The sequence below is a fragment of the Hibiscus syriacus genome, unplaced genomic scaffold, assembly GCF_006381635.1.
Source record: "Hibiscus syriacus cultivar Baekdansim isolate YM2019G1 unplaced genomic scaffold, ASM638163v2 tig00116939_pilon, whole genome shotgun sequence".
Taxonomy (NCBI): domain Eukaryota; kingdom Viridiplantae; phylum Streptophyta; class Magnoliopsida; order Malvales; family Malvaceae; genus Hibiscus; species Hibiscus syriacus.
This window is the reverse complement of record NW_024063477.1, coordinates 914,658-935,211: the sequence shown is the minus strand read 5'-3', so window position 1 is coordinate 935,211 and position 20,554 is coordinate 914,658. Positions and strand designations below refer to the sequence as shown.

Here is a 20,554-nt window from a genome sequence, read left to right as displayed (position 1 = left end):
ATCTTGAAAATTATATTTATGTAGATACATAGCCTAAACGAATTCCGGAACAATCGAAGGATTAGGATTTATTCAAAGCAAGCAAGGCTAAGGTGAGTGCAATTTAATTTGTGCTTAGGTTATAGAACGAATATTGGCTTGCAATGAGCCAGTGATGGAGTTATTATAGTAAGAAGTAACTCTTAAAATGCTATGATATGTTTGACATGTTGTTCTATGTGTCGTGTGATATATATATATATATATAAACATAAGTAAACAAGACATGACATATGTGCTTACATAAGAACATGAGAAATAAAATAAGCTATGTGATAAGGATATAGAGAATAAAATGAATAAATTAAATGACATGAAATGTATGTATACTTTATTATATGAGTGGATATGTTCTTGTAAATGCTATGTGGCTTATGTAAATAAATGGAAATGTGAGATAAAATAAGTAGTATTTACTGATAAGGTAAAAGGAGATTATATGAACTGATACTATTGATAGGGCACATAAGACTATATGTCTATCTCTTAATGTAATAAAGTGAAATAAGTCAAATGATATTGAAGTACGTGAATATAGTATAGGTGATATGAGATTATGTGATAATAAGTTATATGAGGTGAATGATATAATAAGAAGCTATGTGATAAGAAGATATGAGTTTATGTGTTATAAAAGTGTATATGAGAAATAACATGATAGGTGATGAAACCGTGAGCCTATATGATTATGTGATATATGTTACATGATATGACATGCGAGTTTACATGAACAAATGAGAAATGATATAAGCCATATGAAATGATCTACGTGAATATATGCATTTGTGATACATGTGATATGATATGATATGAGATATATGGTTACACATATATGTGGTATGTGACAGAAGAGAAAGAATAAGTGATATGAAATGTTACAGATGATAATGCCCATGTTATGTAATATGAGAGCTAGTGGTATAGTTGACATGCCAAGAGTCGAGGGTTTACTTATGTTCTACGGAACATATGGACAGAATTACCTATGTCTTTCGAGACATATGGACAGTATACCTATGTTCTAAGGAACATATGGACATTTTACCTAGGTTCTTCGGGACCTATGGACAGTTTTCGAGGTTCTTTATGACCTCTGGATAGGTCCTTCGGGACATTTATATGAGTTGTGGTGACAGCATAGTGGTGCACAACCTCAATGTACTCAAATACCTTAAGTTCTAAAAAATGTACATGGGCTAATAAAGAGACAATAACAAATACAATACATATGATGTATATGTTTTAGTGATATGAAATATGTTACATGAATTATATGATGTATGTGTGTCATGATATACAGAAATGATAAGTAAAAAAATCATATGATAAATAGAAATTATGATGATGATGATGGTTATGTATATGTATGCATTTTATTATATGAAATGTTCTATATTTTATTATATGTTTTATATGCCTCACTAAGTGAACGACTTAGCGTGTGATTGTTTCACGCGTAGGTTTTGAGAAGAGGAAGATTGATAAAAGTTATGCAAGACAGGTCAGTTCCCCCTTTCTAAAGATCAGATCAGAAAAGAAATGTATAGTAAGTATTTTGTAATAAGGAAAGTGGTTGGCATGTAAATAAGGGATTAAATCTGATATGTTCTAATCGGTTTTGAAAAGTCATACGATTGAGTTTTGTAATGTTTTAAATGCGTATATGAAATTGATAAATTTTATACGGATGAAAGTTTAGATTTTTACGAGTTTTATGAACGTTTTACGAAAGTCACTGTAGCAGTGAATCGATTCACAATTTTGCTTCAAAATTTTAGTGCATCGGTGTACTGTAGCAATGCATCGATGCACTGTAGCACTGTTCATGGTATTGTTCATTATTGTTCACGGTATTGTTCATACCGTATAGTACTGTTCATAAATATTTTTTTACCTTAAATTTTTATAATGAAGCATAATTTAATAATATATTATTGTATTTTCTTAATATGAGTTCAAATGTTTGATATTTTATAATAATATTGTTTTAAAAGTCAATGTGACATCTCGGACTCGTATCCGGGTCGGGTACGGGTTGGGGTGTTACATTAATGATATTGTTGGAGTTAAAAGTAAGAGATTTAAACAAAATCAAGGTAAAAATTGAGATGAAAAATGAAAAATCTAGGTAAGGGTATCGGTATTGAAAGAACAATATCGATACTATAGGTTTAAATTTGAAGAAATATGATGAACATTATCGATACTGATGTAATTAGTATCGATATTGATGCGGGTATCTATACCATGGATTCCAGAATACATAAATGGTATAGATACTGAAATGGAGTATCGGTACCATAATATAGAAGTATTGATACCATAGAAGGGGTACCGATATCAGTCAACCTGAAATATTAAGATAGGATGAAATTTAATAGAATTTGGAAATAATAGTACTTTTGAGTATTATTAGAAGCATAAATGTTAGAAAGTATACTAACATTTGTATTGTATGTGTAATTATAGATACTTGTGTATATCAAAATCAAGCTCCTGAGTCTAGCAAGAAAAATGAAAAAGATAAAGTTGTCAATTAGTCGGACATCAGTAAGGCATCCTATTGAGGCATACAAGGTGAGTGCATTAATTTTGTACTTATATGTTATGATAGTCATAGATGTATTTTGCTTAATGTATGTATTACATTTACCGAATGACATTGTGTGTGCAACCTAAAAAATTCATAATTAGTTTATGAATTTTCGTATATGCACTGTATGTGCATCCTAAGAAATTCATAATTAATTTATGAATTTTCGTATTGACACTATGTGTGCAACATAAGAAATTCATAATTGGTTTATGAATTTCCGTATTGGCACTGTGTGTGTGCAACTTAAGAAATTCATAATTAGTTATGAATTTTGTTTTGGCATTATATGTGCACTCCACGTAATTCATAATGAGTTTGTGAATTACCGTATCGACACTAAGTTTACAACCCACTAAATTCATAATGAGCTTATGAATGACTGTATCGGCACTACTTGTGCACCCCAAAGAACTTATAATGTTATGAAAACAATAAATTTGTATTTTTATAATTATGATATACTTATGTTTTAATTACGACATTTAGGTGCAACTCATGTACCATGCATTTTCATTCAACATATATTGGGCAAACAAAGGATAAATTAGAAAATACTGATTGATAGGTATGTTGGGCATACTAAAGATAGTTATCATGTTATTTGATTGAAGATTGGTTCGCCAAACTTATTTGATGTATTGATATGAAATATACGATTTTCATTTGTATTTTGATAATTTGGGATATGCTTATATTTAAGTATAATTCATTTTGTATTGTTATGCCTCACTAAGTAATTACTTAGCGTGTTTTGGTTTCACGTGTAGGTAAAAGCCGATATTAGAAGTAAAGAGTACCGAGCAACTCCAAAAATCAAAAAATATACTGCAATATCAATAAGACATCCTATGATGTAACTTTTGACTTAATTTAGTGGCATATACTTATAAATGTCTTATTAGCTCTATTTAAATATTTTAGAAATTGGTTTGTAATAGATTAACTGGATCATCTTATATTGATTTTAAATATGGATAACATGAACAAGTATTGCTAATTGGAGTAGACGTGTTTAATATATATAATTGAAGAATGTCTTATAATCTATATTATTAAATGATTTTATCTAAAGAAAACGAAAATTTTACTGATTTTTAAGTATCGAGAATGTTTCAAAAGTCCAGTGACATTTGTAACTCGTGTATGAAAACGTATACGGGAAATTGATGTTATAAAGGGATCATAATATAATTTAGATGGTTTCCTATTAACAATAGAGTTAATTTTACTTACACCAATATCAAATGGTACATTATTGACACTAAGAGCGATACAGAATATATGAGCATATATCCAACCCAAAAACAAATTCCAAAGAAGCTTAGCATTTATTAATAAAAAACAAAATAATATTTACATAACCAAACAAGCAAACATTGATTAAACAACCTTCACTTGCATCACAAATTACCTTGCAGAGATTATCCAATTCACCTGGCGAGACCAATGGAAGCTACCAATCACCTTAAAGGCAAGTGTTCACTTATCTCAAATACAAAATAAAAAAAAATTCAGAGATTCTCAAGTAACAAGCTTAGGAAAAAGTTTTAGCTTTTGGAAAATATTAGCTCATCACCCACGAAAATATTGCTCATGAGCAATTTTCATAATTATAAAAGCATTCCCAGCTTTCAGCATTTCTCTCATGATCAGTCGCTGAACAGCATTTGTAACATATCCATAACAGTTAACACCATTGCAAGGATCTAATCATGTGGAACTAATGCCAGACGTCACACATAGCAAGCATGAAAACTACAGCGTGAATTAACATGCATGCTCATGTACATATCCAACAAAAATTTAGATAAAACAAGTTCAAATCTACAAGATACCGGAGAACGAATGAACAAAAACAATCTAATTATCTTAAGATAAGCCTCCTTACCAACTCCCAGACTACATACTTCCTAATCATTTTTAATGTAAATACTGAAAACAAAGTTACCCATCTTTGATCAAACAAAGGTATCTGTCATTTGTCCTGCATCCAGAGCCAAACCACCTAACCCCACCACACACAAAGAAAGACCCCTACAAACTGTAACTTATTAAAATTAGAAAGAGCACGAATTCCAAAGAAGCATACATCACTTGCTATTTTAACCCATGGAAATAGATGTCAGTCTCAATATGAATACTACGGCTGTCTGACACTTGATCATACTATATAACTTAAAACAGTATAAGAAACAAACTCAGCAATTTTTAAGGTGAATCTAATAACCACCTTCATACTTTCTCAATTAAATTACGGGAAAGTATAAAATTTCTATCCCATTACTCCAGAATTTCTAATACTCTTTGTAAGATTTAAAATAGGTTAACACTTTTAGGTGGTTGTTGATTCCAATAGGTCTCACCAAATTAAAAGACACCATGAAACACCTTCCACTGATTCAGAAATTCATCTGGAGATGGCATACTGCTCTTAGAATTTTGATGTTAGAAAAAAAAAACACTGTAAAGAAGCTTCGAGAGAATCACATGCTGTTAGGACACTGGACCTGAAAAGGAAAAGAAAACAGTAATGCAAAATGAGTAACTGATAATAAAATGGATCAACCTATTTAAACAAGAAATTATGTGTACATACGGCAATGCATATCTCCAAAGATACCTTCTAACTATGGTAATTTCTACTTAGAGCCCTCCACCAGCCTTTCCAGGAGCCTCCTGGAAAAGAGTATACATCTTTAAAACACTGTATTTTTCTCAGATCGATGAAATTTGCTAGGAAACTAATTAAGCCCTTACTGGTTCAATATTCCTCTAGTCATTTACCTGTACTAAAGAACTTGACGGGGGATTAGAAAACCTGGAATGACCAAGAAAAAAATTCAAATTTCAATCTCAACATACATAAAGCTTTTTCAATGAAGACTTCTTTAGGCCTTTATAGGTATCTAACAATGTAGGAAACGGTGCTTTAGCATTGGAACATACCTGATTGCCCTAGCTTTTCTCTTTTCCCATTCCATTGTATCAGGTTTGGCATATGGTGCAAATCGGGCAAGTCGAGCTTTCTTTTTCTCTTCCTTGTCAGCAGCTGTAGAGGGTACAGCAAGCCCAAACCTGGGAACCAACGAAGAGAATTGATAAATCCTCTGAGCAATACCATGACCGGGTTAAGGTGATATGGACAAAAACCTCTCTGCTCTATCCTTCCTCTTCACCTCCTCCGATTGCTTAGATGCTTCTGATCCCTTTGAGTCAGGTGCAGTGCCAAACCTGCAAATTTTATCCACAAATGAACAAACACAATGAAAACTCGAGAATTGGGGTTCAACTTCCACGACTACAGTTACTAGACCTTAATCGTAAAAAGAAATTCCTTCAAATAAACACGAAATGAGCCAAATATGTAACTAGGTAAGATTATAACGGAGGCTATCAAGGCAACTAGGTAATATTATAAAGGGGTTACACTAATTTCTAAAGAACCAATGGATAAATTGATTAAGTTAAGAGACAATCAATTTGAAAATTAAGAGCTTCTAAGAGATCCTATACAATCTAAACAACGAACGATTTTCAAGAATATTAATCTAGACTTCTCAGCGCACCAACAATCAATAATCACATCTAAAGAAAATTACAAGGTTATAAATTTTAGAATCAAAATAAAACAACTTCTCGTCTCTTCAGAAATGCTAACCAACTAGGTATAAACCAAAAAGAAAACCCTAAATAACACCAAAACTAAAAAGGTAAAATATAATTTACCTATCGGCCCTAGAATTGCGCTTCTCTTGCTCGGACAACTGGACAGGCACGCCGAACCGCTGAGCTCGGCGAATCTTCTTCTGGATATCGTTAACGGGACCGCTGCTATGCCTTGCGACCGATCCCACAGTAGTCCCGGTGGTCTTCGATCCCTCGATTTTCCTTTACTGTTCCTTCAGTATTGGAAAGAGTAACGGTGGTAGGAGGATCTGACTTATCCGTGGAGGATGACATGGTCTTCTTTGGTTCTGTGAATGAATTGGCGGCGGCGGTGGAGACGGGTGCAGGAATGGCTGCGATGGCGCTTGCGGCTGCTAGTGGTTTCTGGATGGTGGTTGCCATCGTGACTGTTGGTGTGTAGATACTAGGGTGAGTGAAGAATAAACGAGGGAAACGTCTATGTGGAACTTTTCCTTTGCGATAAATTGGAAGTCGTTGGGATATTTTTCCCTTATGAGCTGTCGGGCCCGCTAAATTTGGTTTGTAAATTTTTTTCTTAATTTGGCCTAATCAATTGGATCAAACTTATTTTTTTTCCATCACAAATAAATTACTAAAAATTAGCTGACTTTTATTTTCATAAGTAATGGGATAAGGGAAGGTAAGATAGTAGGATGCCCCCAACACCAAGTCGAGAGCAGCTTCCGTGGGAGACAACATTATATTGTTTGATTTTATAACAATACTATTTGATATTTCTAGAAGAGAAAATAACCTTAGTGACCAAAAATGTCTTATAATATACGATTTTAACCAACTTTTTTGGATTTGCCAAAATGACCAACTAAATCGCAATGTGATCGATAATTCGCAACGCGATCTCTGGTATCGCAAATCAGTTTCCAAATTCGCAACGCGATTCTGACTATCGCATTGCGATTTTCCAAATTCGCGTTGCGATTTTTCGACTATCGCAATGCGAATATGTAAATCGCAATGCGAGTATGACTATCGAAACGCGAATATGTAAATCGCAATGCGAGTATGACTATCGAAACGCGAATATGTAAATCGCAATGCGATTATGACTATCGCAACGCGATTCTGACTGTCGCAACACTAAATTTCAAATTTGCAACAGGTTTTAGTTTCGCAACACAAATATTTTGGGTATATAACTACGCAGCAGAAGCAACTCATAACCTAAATCCCTAAATCGCAACTCATTCCATCTCCATCTATCACTCTCTCCGACGACATCCGTTCCTATATCCAACGACATCCTTTCCCATCCGGCAACAGGTTTTAGTTTCGCAGCTCGTTTGTTTAGTAAATTAATTTACAATAATGAAATCATCTAATGTTGATCATGTTTGGATAGATTTGTGTTTTGGAGGGTCATGGGAGAATGTTCATGGTGTTTTACAATATATGCCTTTACCCATGAATCTTCAACTAAAACTGTCATTAAAAAAGTTAACTTATGAAACTCTAATGTTACGTGTTGCAAATAAATTGAATTTAGAGCCCTTAAGTGGATTTAGGCTATCTTATCAGAGAAAAGGTAAAGTTTATTTGTTAACTGACAATGAAGATGTTGAACGATCCATTGCTTACATTAGTGTTTCGCAAAATGATGTTACATTGTATGTTGTTGAACCTAGAAGTAGTGAAGTTGAGTCAGTAGCGGGTAGTAATCAACTAAGTTTTTCAACCCCAGTTTATGGTGCTCAAAATTTAATGGTTCCACCACAATTTCATCACCAAGCAAATTTTGTTTCACCACATTTCCAATACCAAACACAATCTCAAAACCCACAACCTTTCCCTAATCCAAATCCCAATCAACTTTCAGCACCAAATTCTGGTTTTCATATTAACCAGTTAGACGATGATGAGCCAACAGAAAAAATTGTGAGTACTAGTCGGTATTCGAAATTTGATCTTGGTCAATACCCGGACTTTGATCTTGGTCAATACTCGGATTTTGATGATGTTTCAGAAGAAGAAACAGACCCTGCGTGTAATGATTTTGATATTGATCAATACCCGAATTTTGATGATGAAACAGCCGCTGCCGAGGAAGATGTTGTTGGTGATAATAAGGAGAAAGTTATGACTATGAATGAACATGTTGAACATCCATTTTGTAATTCATATAACCCTGAAGAAGAAAAAGAAGAAGAAAAATCCCCGAAGAAAAGTCCCCGAAGAAAATGCCACGGGAGTATAACTGGAATATGTCAGAATTACTTCAGATACCGGAAGAAGAGTTGGTAAAAATAACAGTTGATTGTTACACAAAAATTATTTGTATCAAGAAAGATGATTGTTTTGGTACAAAGGAAGACTTGAAGATAGCTTTGTATACGAAATGTGTGGAAGATGGCTATCAACTAAAAGTTAACAAATCAAGCAAAGATCGTTTCGAAACAAGGTGTATGATTGACAAAAATTGTACGTGGCGTATGATTGCAAAGAGGATAAAAGATTGCGAAATGTTTCAAGTTAGGACTTTTATTGATAAACATACATGTTCAAGAACCCAAGTTTTTCCTCACCATAGACAGACAAACAAAAAGGTGTTGGGTGGTTTCTGGCTGAGTTAATGTTTTTGAATGGCAGGGTATATCGAGGACATGAAATTATGACTGACATGAATGCTCGGTTCAAGATAAGTATCTCATATTCTGAAGCTTGGAGAGCCAAATGTTATGCCTTGGAATTGTTGAAGGGGTCGCCAAAAGCATCGTTTGCCCAACTGCCGGCTTATTGTCACAATTTAAAGTTGAAAAATCCTGGGTCGGTAACTCATATCAAAACAGATAGAGATGGACGCTTTGAGTTGCTGTTTATCGCCATTAGTGTTGCGGTTAGTAAATCAATATAATTTTGTTGACTTATTTTTGTTAGTTACATGCATTTCACATTTAAATGATTATATTTCTTGTGTATATGATTTTGTAGATTCGTTCGTTTACTACTTGCATGCGCCCAGTTATTATAGTTGACGAAGCACATTTAAAAGGTCGATACCTTGGAGTAAACTTATTAGCAGTAGCCATGGATGTTAACAATGGGATACTGCCAATAGCTTACGGGGTTGGCAAATCTGAAACTTCTGATTCATCGACATGGTTTATGGGGCATCTTAGGGATTGCATAGGTCTTATTAGCAATCTGACAATCATATCCGATAGGGCAAACTCAATTGACAATGCTGTTATAAGGTGTTTCTCAGATGCTTTTCATGGACTTTGTGGTTTTCATTTATATAGAAATCTAAAATCAAGGTCTGCTGGTATAAAAAATCATAAATGGACATATTGGAAGGCTGTAAAAGCTTATCGGGAAATGGATTTTAATAAGCATATAAATTGTTTAATACATGTTTTGCCTCAGTGTGCTCAAACACTAGAAGATGTCGGGTTTCAAAGATGGTCAAGAGTACATCAACTTGGAGCAAAATATGATTTCATGACGTCTAATAGTGCAGAATCAATCAACGCTCTAAGTCGTCATTCCCGGAAACTACCCATTACTATGTTAATGGAGCTTATTCGAGCCTCAATTCAACAGTGGTACTACAAGAAAAGAAACCATGCAGATATTATTTCTTTAAATTCGTAACTTATCATATATTTTACTAAGTATTATTTATTTAAATTTACAGGAACATTGGAACATCGTGTTACACCATGGACTGAAAAAAATATAACAAAACGTGTTGTGAAGTCAACGCCATGGAGAGTTAAACCATGTTCAAACACTTTGTTTGAAGTACTGGATAATAACTTAAATGGGCTTGTCGATCTAAATGCAAAGACGTGTAGTTGTATGAAATGGCAAACATCTGGTTATCCGTGTGGGCATGTTATAAAAGTTGCTCTTCATCTAAACCAAGATGATTCAAGCGCATAAGCTATGGATTGCTACACTACAGAAGTATATCGACAGACTTATGCCGAGATTATCTACCTTATTCCACATCCTTTTGAGTGGGACATACCAGATGACTTACAAACAGTTTTGCCACCATCCATGGACAGAAGGCTACCTGGCCGACCAAAAAGTCACGATCGTATACCGTCTAAGGGTGAAGAGAAGAAGAGATCGACATGTAGTCGATGCAAGAAAAGTGGTCATACAAGGTTACTATGTGGATCACCAGTGCCATCACAATCATCTTTTCCTCTACCAAAATATGGATGCTCATCAAAATCCAAAGCTCATATGGTGTCAAGAAAAAGGCAATCAAAATCGCAATCAAAATCAAAATCCCAATCACAACCGGCTTCACCTTTTGGGACTATTAACTTAGGTGATTTTTAAATGCAAACGTTGTATTATGTGTAAACTTTTAACATTTTCAGTTAGGCATGTATTAGTAACTTGAGTTTGAACATTGCTATGATATGTTCAGTTGTTATCACTTATTACACATTCATTTGAATATCGCAACGCGAATTTGACTATTATGTGTATTTTATGTGTAAACTTTTAACATTATCAGTTAGGCATGTATTAGTAACTTGAGTTTGAACATTACTATGATATGTTCAGTTGTTATCACTTATTACACATTCATTTGAATATCGCAATGCGAATTTGACGATCGCAACGCGAATTTGATTATCGCAACTCAAAAATCGCAACGCGAATTTGACTATCGCAACACGAATATGACTATCGCAACGCGAATTTGTCTATCGCAACGCGAATTTGACTATCGCAATGACTATTTGACTATCGCAACGAGAAAATCGCAACGCGAATTTGACTATCGCAACACGAATTTGAGTATTGCAACGCGAATTTGATTATCGCAACGGGTATTTGACTATCGCAACGAGAAAAGCGCAAAGCGTATTAGACTATCGCAACGCGAATTGACTTTCGCGTTGCGATTTTGTCTTTCGCATTGCGATTTTAAGTTTAGCGTTGCGAAAGTGTACCTCCAACAGGTCTTTTGCCTTCAATATGATGCAGATTGAAATCAACAAATCAACTTTTACATTTCAATCAATTAAACAAGCACAAATAAGAATTATTTACACATCAATATTAAACAAATCAACTTTTACAAATCAATTTTTATAAATCAATTAAACAAGAAAAAAATGATAATAATTCTTATTTTCCTCATCAATTAAACAAATTAGAATCAATTAAACAATCAAAAAAAGTGTACCCCAGACAGTTATTTATGCACCCATACATCAATTTCACGCATCTCACTTCAGGATTAACCTGCAAAAACTAAACATTTGCTCAAATAACACTTTCTACACATCTAAAACCAACAAACAACAAATTATTATTGAATTCTAGGTACTTAACAACACTTGCATTTGACTTACAAATTGTTTATGGACACTTTCATAACGCGGATACAGGTAGGCATCGTCTCGAATATATCGCTCTAGCCATAAAATGCCGAAACCACAAGCCTACTGCACCTCTATCTCTATCGGTGGGAGGTAGAAATTGTGTACTTCCTGTCATCAAACGCTCCAAGAACATGCATACGAGAGGACCGCAATCCCCTCTGGCTTCCGGCGTTTGTTATGGCGCGGTCTCGTCTCTGATAACTGTAACATTGAACTTCTTTGGCTTCTTGTTTCCAGAATAAGTCCAATAATTAATCGCATCCAAGAATTTAGCCAAATGAGAGCTCCATCCCTTAATAATATCTCTCAAATCAGACAATGATATGTAATTTATCATGCTGTCATATACTATTGTCTTCAGGGATGGGAGTTGAAGCTCGACGAGAAGCCAATGAGTACGTTCCAAAACAGGGATAAACACCTGCAATCATAAGTAATAATTCAAATTGCGCACTTATTTATGAACACCTTTAAAATATTAAAAAAAAATAAATACTAACCTTATCAACCTCCCACCATGCAGGATAAAGTTTAGCTTGTCCATTAGCCAACACATATGATTCCTATCGTTGATTCTTCAAGTGAACTACGTGAAAAGACGTCGGCATAATTGTATATCGCGTATTTTTTTATTTTTATTTTTCTTCAATTTCCTTACTATTAGAAGACCTGACACCCATGCATCAATATGCTGTTTTACAAAAAAAGACATATATTAGTGAATTACATAAATTTAAAAAAACTTAATCAAAATGAAATATAATAAGAAATATTCAACTTACGCCCCATCGATTGTCTTCAACCCCTAATAACACACCCCACCAAGACCGTTCAATCAACAAATGCATATCATCGTTGAGTTTGTATATGTCAGCGTAACACCCTTGGCTCCGCTCATGTAGATAAAAATCAACTGCGGTCTTAGCCTAAAGGGTATTATCCAGAATTGTTTCCGGTAGTTGTTTCCTCTCGACTTCATCTGCCGGAATGGTACTGGCCGGTAACTTATACGAAAGCCAACAGTCATCCATCATGTCCGGCACGTGAGGGGGTTTCTCAATAATTCGATATATTATGCCGTGTGAATCGGGCTCTAGAATGTTGGGAGGGACCTCTTCAACGATGACAGTGGCCTCTTGAACGGTGGGAGGGGACTCTTGAGGGATGATAGGGGCCTCTTGAACGATAGGGGAGTCCTCTTGAACGATGACATGTGAGTCGGACTTTTTCTTATGGATTCTTCGCACTATTAGGGTAAACGGAGACTTAATGGCACGTGCACGCCGTCTGATGCGTGAACTCCGTCTTGCAAGAAAAACCCGACGTAGAGCATCCACCTTAGCGGGCCGCTAAAAATAAATTAATACATAAATCAGTAAATAAAAAGACATGATATTAAACAGTGAAAACAAAGACAAATATATTTCAAACTTGCAAGGTATTCACCCAAGTCATTATTCTATCATTGTTCACAAAATGCATCAGATAACATTCCAGAAGTAATCACTTATATAAACATTTAAAAGGACAACATATAGGTTTAGTGCAGGTTCAATGACAACATAAAGAGTAGTAGTTTATTCTTGAAACTTAAATTTTCAACACTGTGAAGTTAGTATTTGTCTTTGTCTTTTGGTTGAAGTAATGCAATTCATTAAAGTTTCAATTTGCAGAAGAAGAATAGAATCTGAAACTTAAAATCGTAACACGAATGACTATCGTAACGCGAAAATGACTATCGCAACGCGAAAATGACTATCGCAACGCGAATTTGACTATCGCAACGAGAGAATCGCAATGCGATTTTCATTTCGCATTGCGATTCTTTCGTTGCGATAGTCATTTTCACGTTGCGATAGTCATTTTCGCGTTGCAAAAGTAAACTATTCTTCTTCTGCAAATTGAAACTTGAATGGATTGCATTACTTCAACCAAAAGACAACCAAAAATAAATACTAACTTCACAGGGTTAAAGAATAAACAGTTTAGCAGTATTGGCAGTAACCGAATGAATTTACTAAACAATCTAAGTGAAATGGTTAATCTAAGTGAAATTACGAGTAAATTTATCATCAAGTTAAATATGAAAAATATTAAACTTACCTCGTTGCGTAGAGTATGAACCTCATTCTGCAACGATACTACGATCTCACGTAGAGAGGCTACCTCACCACGTAAAGTAGACACCTCAACACGCCATGCACCATTGTCATAGCGTAAAGTACCGACCTCCTCACGCAAGGCATTTACCTCATCACGTAACTCCCCTAACTCATCCCGTGGAGGTGGAGAACAGGGAGATAAACGTCGTGGCATCTTTGCCGATCATCTATCATGAGGTGATGGTGGAGAAGAGGCTCGATGATGTGGCAGAATAGGTGATGGCTCTCGTTGTGGAAGTGTATAGTCGGGTCGATCAGGTGATGGCTCTGGGTGAGGTGATGGCTCTCGAAGTGGAGGCTGCTCGTCATCCGTGCCATCAAAAAAATGCTTACTAGCTTGCCACCAATCAGTGGCAAGCTCAGCTTCCGTGGGTGTCAGCCTCTGTAATGGAGTGTTGGACTCCTAACAATATAAAAGCTCAAACAAAGTTAAACGTGTACTAGTAATAACTTGTTTATAAACATATGGTAGTATTTGTGTTAACTTACATTATTTATTGTCGTATACGGTAGTAAATCTTCCCATTGCTGCAATGTCCGTTTCCTCTTCCAGGAAATAGCCCTAGGAATATCATTAGAAGTTTTTAATGCATATGTCTGCATGGCGGAAAAAGCCTCAAATATCCAAATCTACAAACAATATAATAACAAACATTAGTAATTGTTAAATAATAATTAATTATAATTTTGGAAACATTATATAAAAATTCTTACCTTAAAGGCCCAAATAAAGCCTGACAAAGTGTATTTGAAACCATCGCCACGCAAACTTTTTCGATCATCAAAGGCAGACGACAACTTATTCCATGTAGCTTTCCATAGATACGAACCCCACGGAAATAGTTTCCATGCATTTAGGTCCTCTACCAATTTAATTAGATAATTAGGAATAGGTTGTCTGGCCTCTCTGCCTAAAAAGCTGGCATGCAAAAGTATTAGAAGGCATACTCGGACAACATCGACGTCATCTATCCGAGTAAAACCATCTTTCTTATTCGATAATCTCGTCAAGTCTTCCACGTGTAAATTCGGCTTCTCCATTGACAGCTCAGAAAAACCCGGGATAACCATGATAGGCGGGTAATATGTCTAGTGTACCGACCTACATTATCGTGTCCGAAGCGTAGACCGGTGATTAAGCAAAACTCCTCCCGCCCAAAACACGTATACGCCGGTGGAAAATCAAACCATATCTCTTCATCACGACATTGTATAGTATCTGGTAGATCGCTAGTCATGGTTTGAAGAAACAGATTGGTCAATATAGCATCTCCACCCGGATGTTGTACTTTCAACCATGGCCCGAAGCAAGTATCCTCAAATATTTTTCTTTGTGCAGGTGAAAGCTTCGACGCAATTGTTTTGGCCAGGCTTAATTTATTTCTTAAGATCAATTGAGCCGAATAAAGTTCTACAAAAACAATAAACATACCAAGTTAGATATACCAAAAACTACACTGTGAAGATATACCAAGAACAATAAACATAAAGAGTAGTAGTTTATTCTTCAAACTTAAATTTGCAACACTGTGAATTTAGTATTTGTCTTTGTTTTTTTGTTGAAGTAATGCAATTCATTCAAGTTTCAATTTGCAGAAGAAGAATAGTTTCTGAAACTTAAAATCGCAACACGAAAATGAAAATCGCAACACGAAAATGACTATCGCAACGCGAAATGAAAATCGAAATGCGAAACTAAAATCGCATTGCGATTATGTCGTTGTGATTTTCATTTCGCGTTGCGATTCTCGGTTTCAAATACTAAAATTGAAACTTGAATGGATTGCATTACTTCAACCAAAAGACAAAACAAAGACAAATACTAAATTCACATGGTTTAAAGACTAAACAGTTTAGCAGTATTGGCAGCAATCGAATGAATTTAATAAGCAATCTAAATGAAATGGTTAATCTATTATTGAAATTACCAGTAAACTTATCATCAATTTCAATATGAAAAACCTAATAATAATGCAAAAATTTCAAAATAAAAATAATTAAAAAAACTAACCCTCGGTGGTTGATTTGGTTGATTTTTCATTTCTGACCGTGAATAATTGTGAGGGTGGCTCTGAGAGATGGAGATAGATGGATTTCGCCGGAGATGGGGACTGATTTCGTCGGAGATTGGGGACTGATTTCGTCTTAGAGAGTGAGAGATGGAGATGGGATTGAGTTGTGATTTAGGGTTTTAGGTTATGAGTTGCGATTACACGATATACTGTGGACGGTTCAGTGTTCTGATATATTAATATTCGTGTTTAGAATTTGAAAAAAATATGCGTTGCGATAATAATGGCGCTTTGAAAATTGCATTGCGATAGTCAGCATCGCGTTGCGACAGTCAGAATCGCGTTGCGATAGTCAGAATCTCGTTGCGATAGTCAAAATCTCGTTGCGATAGTCAGAATCGCGTTGCGATAGTCATACTCGCATTGCGATTTACATATTCGCATTGCGATAGTCGGAAAATCGCAACGCGAATTTGGAAAATCGCAATGCGATAGTCAGAATCGCGTTACGAATCTGGAAACTGATTTGCGATACCGGAGATCGCGTTGCGAATTATCGATCGCATTGCGATTTAGTTGGTCATTTTGGCAAATCCAAAAAACAAATTGGTTAAAATCGTATATTATAAGACATTTTTTGTCACTGAGGTTATTTTCTCTTTCTAGAAAACAATTAATAATAAATATTATTTTAAATATATATGATTAATTTTATTTAAAAGTTCGATCACAAAGATAGTTTTATAAAATATATTCATACATAATCTTATATTTCGTCGGGTTTCACCCTGACTAATTCAGACTAATTCGGGTCGTACATCTGATTTTAGTGTGTGAGTTTTCCAATATGAATTTTCTACATACACAATGACTCGAACTCGAGACCTACTAAAACAATATCAAACTGCTTATCACTTGAACCAATCCAATGTTTCATTTTATATTTATAGAGCTACGAGGTTTCTAATCTATTTATATATCAATTGACCCTTAAACTCAACTACAAATAATATATTAACTCTATATTAAAATTATACATGTATAAAAAACTTAGGCTTAATATATCAATTGGCTCTTAAATTTGGTAATTCTTCTCAATTTGGTATAAACTTTTTTTTGACCACTTTGACCGATTAACTTAGAAAAAAACTCTCATACTAGTACTTGTTCAGATATAGAATTTCAATAATCAATCATATTATTAATTTAGCATTGATTCGTCATGACATTAAATTTCACGTGTCATTATTTAATTGGATGTTGAAACGTCATTTCAACACTAATAATTAGTTTAAGAAAAAATTTTAAGTTTAGGTACCAAGTGATCCAAAAAAATTCATGTATCAAGTTGAATAAAATTGTCAAAATCAGGGGCGAATTTATATATTAAGCCAAAAAAATGTAAAGGATAACATAGAGCATCATAAGCTACATAAATTACTGGCATAACAATAACCCAAAAGTTTTTAGTTAATATGTGATGGGAAAAATAAATTATTCATAAAAGGAAAATAATGCAATAAGCTGAAGGCATGAAGTCTGAAAAACTGGCTTTCATGAAGCAACTTTTGTAGGAGAAAGTTGTATATTGTCAGCTTGGTACTCGATCGCCTCGGTATGCCTCTCGGTGTCCTCGATCGGAGCCTTTCTCGAGACCAAATACGAAGTCGTCATCGCTTGTCTTTGATTACAGGCGAACTGGAATCGGGATCGGAAGAAGCTGCATGATTTGTGTTTCTGAGTGGCATCTCATGGTTATGTTTACCTTCATATGTTGAAATGAAAGCTCTTGGATCATCTGATGCTCTTTCCACATGCTTCCGCACATTGCATTTTAGATTAGTGCAACGGTAGTAACTTCTGCAAGCAAAATTACCATAACCTGTTAGAAGAAAAAAGGGCAAAAACTAAATAATTAGCATATTTTAACAGCTCCGATTTTAATGGACATCGATCCATGTCTGATAATCAAACAATCCTTCGTAGTTTTTCGGAATCTTGAGGCTGAAATCATTACATTGTTTCAACAGACAATCTTGAACCAACTGCATGGCAAAGGTTTAGAGACTGCCAAATTAAGCCTAGAGATTCTTTTGTATAATTTATGTGTATGTGTGTATATATGTATGTATATGAAGTGTACAAATTCAACCTGGGGTACGGATTTCCCTTCACCACCTTCTGCCCATATTTTCTCCATCGAAAGCCGTCTCCGATAATCTCGGAATCGGTAGAACTCTGCACTACAACACGAGGTTCTTGTATGCATTCCCCTAAGGTGCCAACTTCACTTGATTGATTCTCATTTCTCCTGAAGGAAACAGATCACGGTTATTCAACATAAATCAGGCGTTTGATTTCGATTTTCTTAATGCTTTCGGATTAAGAAAATCATGCTAAGTCTTGGGATGAACAATAAATTTTATATCAGCTAATTTTATTACCTTCTTTTACTTCTAGATTCGCCGTCTGCTCCATCTTTGTTTCCTTCCTCACATTCCCCACTAAGTCCAACCGAAGTCTCAGAAGTTCCACCGGCATTAACAGCTCCGGTTGTAACATGTTCGTAAGATAGCAGAGCTTTGCCTTGATAAGCCGGAGGAATCGACAACCCAACTTCATTATGATTTTCAACTCTCCTCTCGGAACCTTCGTTCCATTCATTATGATTACTACTCCACAAGGTGATGTTTTGGCATCTTGACTGGTTCCATCAGAACTAAATCCCACCCCTTGGGGCGAGTTTCGTTTCACAGGCTGAGGCTTTGAATGATTATGTTCACCCTTGTAAACAATTTCAGCTATTTGTCCATCCAATGATCTTTCAACTTTCTTCTTCACAGGACAATTCGGATGCGTACACTTATAGTAGCTACGCGGATATTCACTTCCTTTCACTTGTTTTTGTCCATATTTCCTCCAATTATAGCCATCGTACGAAGGTCGATCGCTGTTCGCTACCGCAGGTAATACTTTGGGGTCCTCGTCCATGTTCTGAGATCCCACCTTTAAGGGTTCACTTGTCTGATCTGTTTCTGTATGTGATGAAGTATTATGAAGATCTGGTCTAGCTGTTACCTCCATTGATTGAAGTGTTAGTTCATTGCTAGCACCGAAGTTCCCCTGCAAAAAAAAAAGGGGGTCATCTCTATGAGTACGGCATAGATAATGAGCATCCGACCGGACAAACTGACCAATTAAGAAAAAGTTAGACAGACTGACCATATTTGCTAATATAGAAACAGTAGTCTTTGATACAAGCTTTGCCTGTGGTTTGTATACCGTGGTACGTTTGAGATCGGATTTTAAAACCTTATCTGATGAGATAGACATGCCTATTCCTGACTGCTCTGCCTGAAATCAACCAATGTTGAAAAGATGAGAGGCCGAAATATCTTGAAATGAGAAAGATAACCAGATGAAGAGTAAACCTGGGAAGAAACTGTGGCGAATGGAGCACGATTGACAACCGGCTTGAACCTAACCGTCTTCGGCCTAATTGCAGGCACTATGTTTTCAGAACAGACATTAGGGGGTGAAACATTAATAGCCCCTGCGAGGAGCTCCGAGAAAGACTTAAAACTGGAGCAAGTAGGCCTTGAAGCTACTGGTTTAGCTATAACTATCCTCTCTGCTTCTTTAACCTCCATTTCAGTAAGTGCATATATATGGACTAATTATGTTCTACTTGAGCATAATGTGCCCTGGAAACGCAATTTATGCCACCCCTCGAAAACCGATTAAGCCGGATAACAGTAGAAAATATATACTAGTGTTCTTAAGGACAGCTTGGTGAAAGACGTTGAGCAGCAGAAGATTTGTTAGAGGTCACTCTTTGCAAGTGTCGGCTTTGGTAATTCACAGCTCGAGATCAACATATTCAGACCTACATGCTGCAGGGTTATATAAACAGATGCATATGTTACATGCATATGTACATACACCAGTAGCATAATCTGGGTTATGGAGTTCATGAGAATTTGCTCTAGTTCAACATAGAGCCATATTCCGAAGCTAACACGATCATCCCAACGACCTCCATAATCGAAAAACGACTAAAAGCTTCTTCTCAAAGCAGAATCTTTATGTCAAAGACAAAACAACAGACTGTTGCAGAACATACCAGCAATCAAACTAGGACACAGGCAAAAGTTCAAATTCAACTCTCCAACAGCAATTCGAAGCAATGTTTTCACTCAGAAAAATGAAATTGAGGTGAAATATGCTAAACTTCCATTTTATGAAACAATTTCCTTGTTATGTCCCATATTTTCTCTCCAATAACAAAATTTCTATTCTCACCCGTACCAAACGGAGGCTAAATTTTAGACTTTGAACTAGAACCCAGAAAATTATTGAGCATAAATTCAGAGATATAACAATAAAAATAGAGCAAAAGAGAATGAGAACTAACCGGAATAGAAGATAAGAAACAAATTAGCAACTTGTTTGCTCCCATGAAATCTCATTTAATCTCACTCTTTTCAGCTCAGTCTGCATGATAAACCCAGTAATTCAATGAGAGTAAAAAAAAAAAAAAATTTTTTAGCAGTAAAAAAAGAAGAAGATCTACATGTATACATAAAAACAGATGAAACAGCATACTTATGTTTATTGAATACATGTATGTATATATACAAGAAATGATGTTTCCATCTGTTCTTGAACTAATTAATGGAACCCAGAAGA

General features: G+C 35.4%; 2 pseudogenes; both read right to left on the bottom strand.

The window, feature by feature from the left end:
- Positions 1-4,472: 4,472 nt before the first annotated feature.
- Positions 4,473-6,851, bottom strand: LOC120188135 (annotated as a pseudogene).
- Positions 6,852-17,375: 10,524 nt separating this feature from the next.
- LOC120188232 lies at positions 17,376-19,638 on the bottom strand (annotated as a pseudogene).
- Positions 19,639-20,554: the final 916 nt, after the last annotated feature.